The sequence below is a fragment of the Hoplias malabaricus genome, unplaced genomic scaffold (genome assembly GCF_029633855.1).
Source record: "Hoplias malabaricus isolate fHopMal1 unplaced genomic scaffold, fHopMal1.hap1 H_1, whole genome shotgun sequence".
NCBI lineage: Eukaryota > Metazoa > Chordata > Actinopteri > Characiformes > Erythrinidae > Hoplias > Hoplias malabaricus.
In genome coordinates, this window is record NW_027101324.1 from 3,049,109 (window position 1) to 3,054,381 (window position 5,273).

Sequence of the window (5,273 nt, forward strand, 5' to 3'; positions counted from 1 at the left end):
GCGGTGGCCCGCTACGAGTCCACACACGCACGAGAGACCGCAACCCCCCCACGCGGACCTACGTTCCATTGCGTCCCTCCGCGTCCCATCGGGGGAGAGCGAAGGGCCGGACGCTCGAGCTTAGCCGGGGGCGGCCCACCCGGCGACGGGCGTCGGGAGCCCGGCCCGGCTTAGGTAGGGAGAGGGAGGCCGAAGGCGGTCATCCGACGGAGGTTAGTCCCGAAGGACGCTCCCCCGCCGGCATCCCACCGACGACCGGCTCCCCTACCGTCGACCTGACCGAGGCCCCCTAAGCGCCACCGCCGAGGGGGGGACACGCACCGGGGCTTAAGGTCTCGCTCGCCGCGACCCACTCTCATCGACCCCGACAGACAGACGGAGCCTTGTTCACGGGGGTTTGGATATACTGGGGGGACAATCTCTCGCCGTGCGCTTCCTCGCGCGCAGGACCCAGTGGGGGGGGGCCCGAAGGTGGACCGGGAACAGCTCCCCGTCGCACGGGCAGCACCGGGCTTTCGGACCCCGCATCAGCAGACACGGGCCCGACCGAGCTCAGCCATTAGAGCCAATCCTTATCCCGAAGTTACGGATCCGTCTTGCCGACTTCCCTTACCTACATTGTTCCAACACGCCAGAGGCTGTTCACCTTGGAGACCTGATGCGGATATGGGTACGGCCTGGGGGGAAATTCACTATACCTCCCCCGGATTTTCAAGGGCCGATGGGAAACGTCCCGGCCGTCGCATAGCGCATGCGACGCCTTTCAGAGCGTTGAGCCCCTATCTCGGGGTCGAACCCATTCCAGGGCGCTCCAGCTCTTTAGCAAGGAGAGAGAATCCTCCCCGGGGTCCCCACCGGCGTCTCCGGGTTCGTTTGCGTTACCGCCACGGGAGCGCCTCTCGGCGGCTCGATCTCCACCAATCCCAGGTACGGGGATATTGGCCCGATCCCCTTTCGGTCAGCGCGAGGCAGACGAGACCATCGCCCCAGCATTTTCCGAACGGCGCTCGCCTATCCCTTAGGACCGACTAACCCACGGCCAAGCGCTGTCGGCGTGGAACCCTTCTCCACTTCGGCCTTCAAAGTTCTCATCTGAATATTTGCTACTACCACCAAGATCTGCACCCGCGGCGGCTCGACCCAGGCTCGCGCCAAAGGCTTCTGCGCCACCGCGGCGCCCCTCCTACTCGTCGCGGCATACGGTCCCATGAGTCTCGGTTCTCTCTCTCATTCTCGCTGGCTTTTGGGGGGGGTGGGAGACAAGTACCGCCAGCGACGGCCGGGTATGGGCCCGACGCTCCAGCGCCATCCATTTTCAGGGCCAGTTGATTCGGCAGGTGAGTTGTTACACACTCCTTAGCGGATGCCGACTTCCATGGCCACCGCCCCGCTGTCTATATCAACCGACACCTTTCTTGGGGTCTGATGAGCGTCTGCGTCGGGCGCCTTAACCCGCGCGTTCGGTTCATCCCGCAGCACCAGTTCTGCTTACCAAAAGTGGCCCACTCGGCACCGTCAATTCCATGCCCGGCTCCAAGCCTGCGAGCCGGGCCTCTTACCCATTTAAAGTTTGAGAGTAGGGCGAGGCCCGTTTCGGCCCCGCGGCCTCCAGTCATTTCTTTACCGGATAAAACTTGAAGTTTCGGCGCCGGCTATCCTGAGGGAAACTTCGGAGGGAACCAGCTACTAGATGGTTCGATTAGTCTTTCGCCCCTATACCCAGGTCGGACGACCGATTTGCACGTCAGGACCGCTGCGGGCCTCCACTCAGGGTTTCCCCTGGCTTCGCCCTGCCCAGGCATAGTTCACCATCTTTCGGGTACCACCGCGTATGCTCTGGCTCCGCTCTCCGCACGTGGGAAGAGCAGGCCGGTGGTGCGCCGCCCGCCCCCTCGGAGGGTTAGGACGGATCCCACCTCAGCCGACGCGCGCCGGCCTTCACCTTCGTTGCGCCTCCGGGGGTTCTGGTCCCTTCGACTCGCATACGCGTTAGACTCCTTGGTCCGTGTTTCAAGACGGGTCGTTCGGGGTCCGAACTTAGCCGCTGACCTTAGGCGTTCGGGTGCTGTGGGCCTGGATCGCCCCCCGCATCGCCGTAGCGGGCCTAGCCCGGGGCTGAGGACAGCCCAGCCGGCCCGCTTCGACCGAACGATCGGGGGGGGCCCCCATCCCCATCCCGGAGGAGGGGAGAACGCGGAAAGGACATTGCTCCACGGCCCCGGCGTTATCGGCGAAGTCGGAGCGAGGGGCTGTAGCGGAACGCCCGTGTCCGGGGGCCGCGTGGGGACTCCCTTCTCCGGACGGACCTACCTTCACCCTCGGGCCCTTCCAAGCCTAACCGGAGCCGGTCGCGACTCACCACCACGCGGGGAAAGTACACCGGGCGGGGCCGGACCTCCGTACGCCCGACAGGCCCGAAGTCCAGAGGCGAAGCGCAGAGCCGAAGCGGGGAGCGGTGGAGTCGGCACCCCACCCCTCTCGCCCGGATACGCTCGCACCCCCGACCGCGGAACCCGACGAGCGCGGGGCCGTCCGCCCGGCTGAATCCCCCGGGGCAGTCTTCTCGGTCCCCGTACGTTTACCTCTCAACGGTTTCACGCTCTGTTGAACTCTCTCTTCAAAGTCCTGTTTCAACTTTCCCTCACGGTACTCGGTTCGCTATCGGTCTCGTGCCGGTATTTAGCCTTAGATGGAGTTTACCACCCGCTTTGGGCTGCATTCCCAAGCAACCCGACTCCGAGAAGCCCGACCTACCCGGGCGGGAACGCGGGACTCGCTACCGGGCTTTCACCGTCTATGGGAAGAAGCCACGTTCGCGAGGACTTGGTCCCGCGTCCGCACCGAGACGGATCTTACGGACTTCCGTACGCTACATTTCCCGGCCAACCCCGGTCAGGGGAAAGTGGGATTCAGCGCTGGGCTCTTCCCTGTTCGCTCGCCGCTACTAAGGGAATCCTTGTTAGTTTCTTTTCCTCCGCTTACTGATATGCTTAAGTTCAGCGGGTCGTCTCGTCTGATCTGAGGCCGCACACAGAGGTTTCTTATGCGGGGGCGAGGGCGGAGGCGGAGGGCCGAAGGCTAGGGGCGAGGGGCGAGAGCCCGGCACGAGACCGAACTCCGCGACACCTTCCCCCCCACCCCGGCCGCTCGCCCGCCCGCTCACTCGCCCGCTCGCTGGGTTTAATCGGCACTCGCCACCCCCGCGTCCGACTGCGCGGAGCCCCGCTCGGGACTCGGGGAGAGACCGTAACGGACGTGGACCCGGACCTACTCGGCTCTCCCTCCGTTCCCTGTACGGAGCTCTCTCGCAACACGGGCCGCGTGGACTGGCTCGGAACCGAGTCTTCGTTTGGGAAGACGAAGGGCCGTTTTCAGGCCCTGCGAGCTTCCAGCCGCGGTCTCTCTCTCTCAGCGGGGGCGCGGAGACCGATCGATGGGTAAAGCGACCCTCAGACAGGCGTGGCCGCGGGATGGACCCCCGCGGCCGCAATATGCGTTCGAAATTTCGATGATCTGTGTCCTGCAATTCACATTAGTTAACGCAGATGGCTGCGTTCTTCATCGAAGCACGAGCCGAGTGATCCACCGCTAAGAGTCGTATTCGGGTTTGTGCCCGGCCCGTTACAGGCCGGGCGAAGGAAGCCATTCGAACAAGAGACAATTTTTGCCAATATATTTCAAGCCGGGTGCCTTCCACCCCCGTGCAGGGGGGGAAAGGTCATTGAACCTGGGCGTCACCACCGGACCGAGGAGTTACGGCCCGGGGGACGATCGCCCGAGTAGGTGCCCGAGACTTACGTGGTTTAGGAGACCGGGGTCTAGGCACCCGCCGTTCCCGGCGAGGCCCAGGGGTTTGGTTCGCTGCGTTACGGGTCCCGGTCTAAGGCATTCAGGCGTGCGCTCAAAGCCAAGCTCTCCACCCCGGAGGGTATGAGCGAGGCCCGGTGGTACGCTCCCAAGTCCCCGCTTAGGGGAAGGCGCTGGGTAGATCCCACCTAGTCAGGACCGGCGGGCACCGGCCGTCTCCTTTCGGGTGTTTATAAACGCATCCGGGGTTCGTGAGGCCCCTTCAACTCGCGCACCGGCCTTAGACTATTATACGGTCCGTCTCTGCGAAGCCAACATCGGGGGTATTTTGCATGCGCTCTTAAGCTCCGCTCTAACCCCGTGAGGGGAAAGAGTTTCGCCCGGCGGTACGCTCCCGTCCACCACCGCCCCCTGTGCCGGGGGGATGGGTTCAGGGAGATCCCACCGAGGCCGGCGAGCACCGGCCAACGCCCTGGGGGTGAGTAAGCCCCTTTGACTCGCGCACGCACAATCAAGCCTTCAACGATCAATGGTTTTTTGGGTTTAACTACCCGGCGGGCGGCTCCGGCGCCACTCTTCCCCCCGCGAACGGGAGGGGCGGACCGGGGTACCTATGCACCTAAGGCGGTCCTCGCATAACCCCGAGTTCCGAAGCCGGCTCGCTACGTCCACCCACCCGGAGGGGGGAGAGACTCACGTCGGCCGACGACGAAAGGTACGAGGCTTCTGCGGTCCATACCTTGAAGGTACCCGCCGGGGGGGAGGTTCGGCCTCTCGAGTCCGACTCGACAACCGGCACGGACGGCGGGCGCCGACCGCGGCCAGGTCACCGTTATTGATCCTTCCGCAGGTTCCCCTACGAAAACCTTGTTACGACTTTTACTCCCTCTAGATGTCCGGGTTCGATCGACTTCCCATCGCCCGGAGGCGACCCCCGTTCGAGGGCCGCCCCGGGGACGGTCCGAGGACCTCACCGAGGCATCCGATCGGTAGTAGCGACGGGCGGTGTGTACAAAGGGCAGGGACTTAATCGACGCGGGCTGGTGACCCGCGCCTACTTGGAATTCCTCGTTCGAGGGGAATAGTTGCAATCCCCTGTCCCCAGCGGGGAATGGCGTTCATAGGATTGCCCGCACCTCTCGGCGTAGGGTAACTTACATGTTGAACCAGCCATTGTAGCTCACGTGCGACCCCGGACTTCTAAGGGCATCACAGACCTGTTATTGCTCCATTTCTCAAGTGGCTTCTGTGCCACAAATCGCTCTAAGAAGTTTAGCCACCGACCGCTGATTCCCACCGGGCGAACCCCAACCTTCAGGCCCGCGGTAAGCGGGAGGGCACCGGGGAGGGGAGAGGGAAGGCGAAGGCGAAGGACGGACAACCCACACCCGGAGAGCGGAACGAGGTGCGGACGGCATCGGGGAGGGAACCGAACGCGAAGGGGAGAGGCCGGAGCCACCCACTCG

General features: G+C 64.1%; 1 non-coding gene across 1 annotated transcript; it reads right to left on the minus strand.

Moving 5' to 3' along the window:
• Window positions 1–3,443: 3,443 nt before the first annotated feature.
• On the minus strand, window positions 3,444–3,597 carry LOC136685991 (5.8S ribosomal RNA). The gene has a single exon (XR_010800243.1). It is a non-coding gene; the product is annotated as a 5.8S ribosomal RNA (ribosomal RNA).
• Window positions 3,598–5,273: the final 1,676 nt, after the last annotated feature.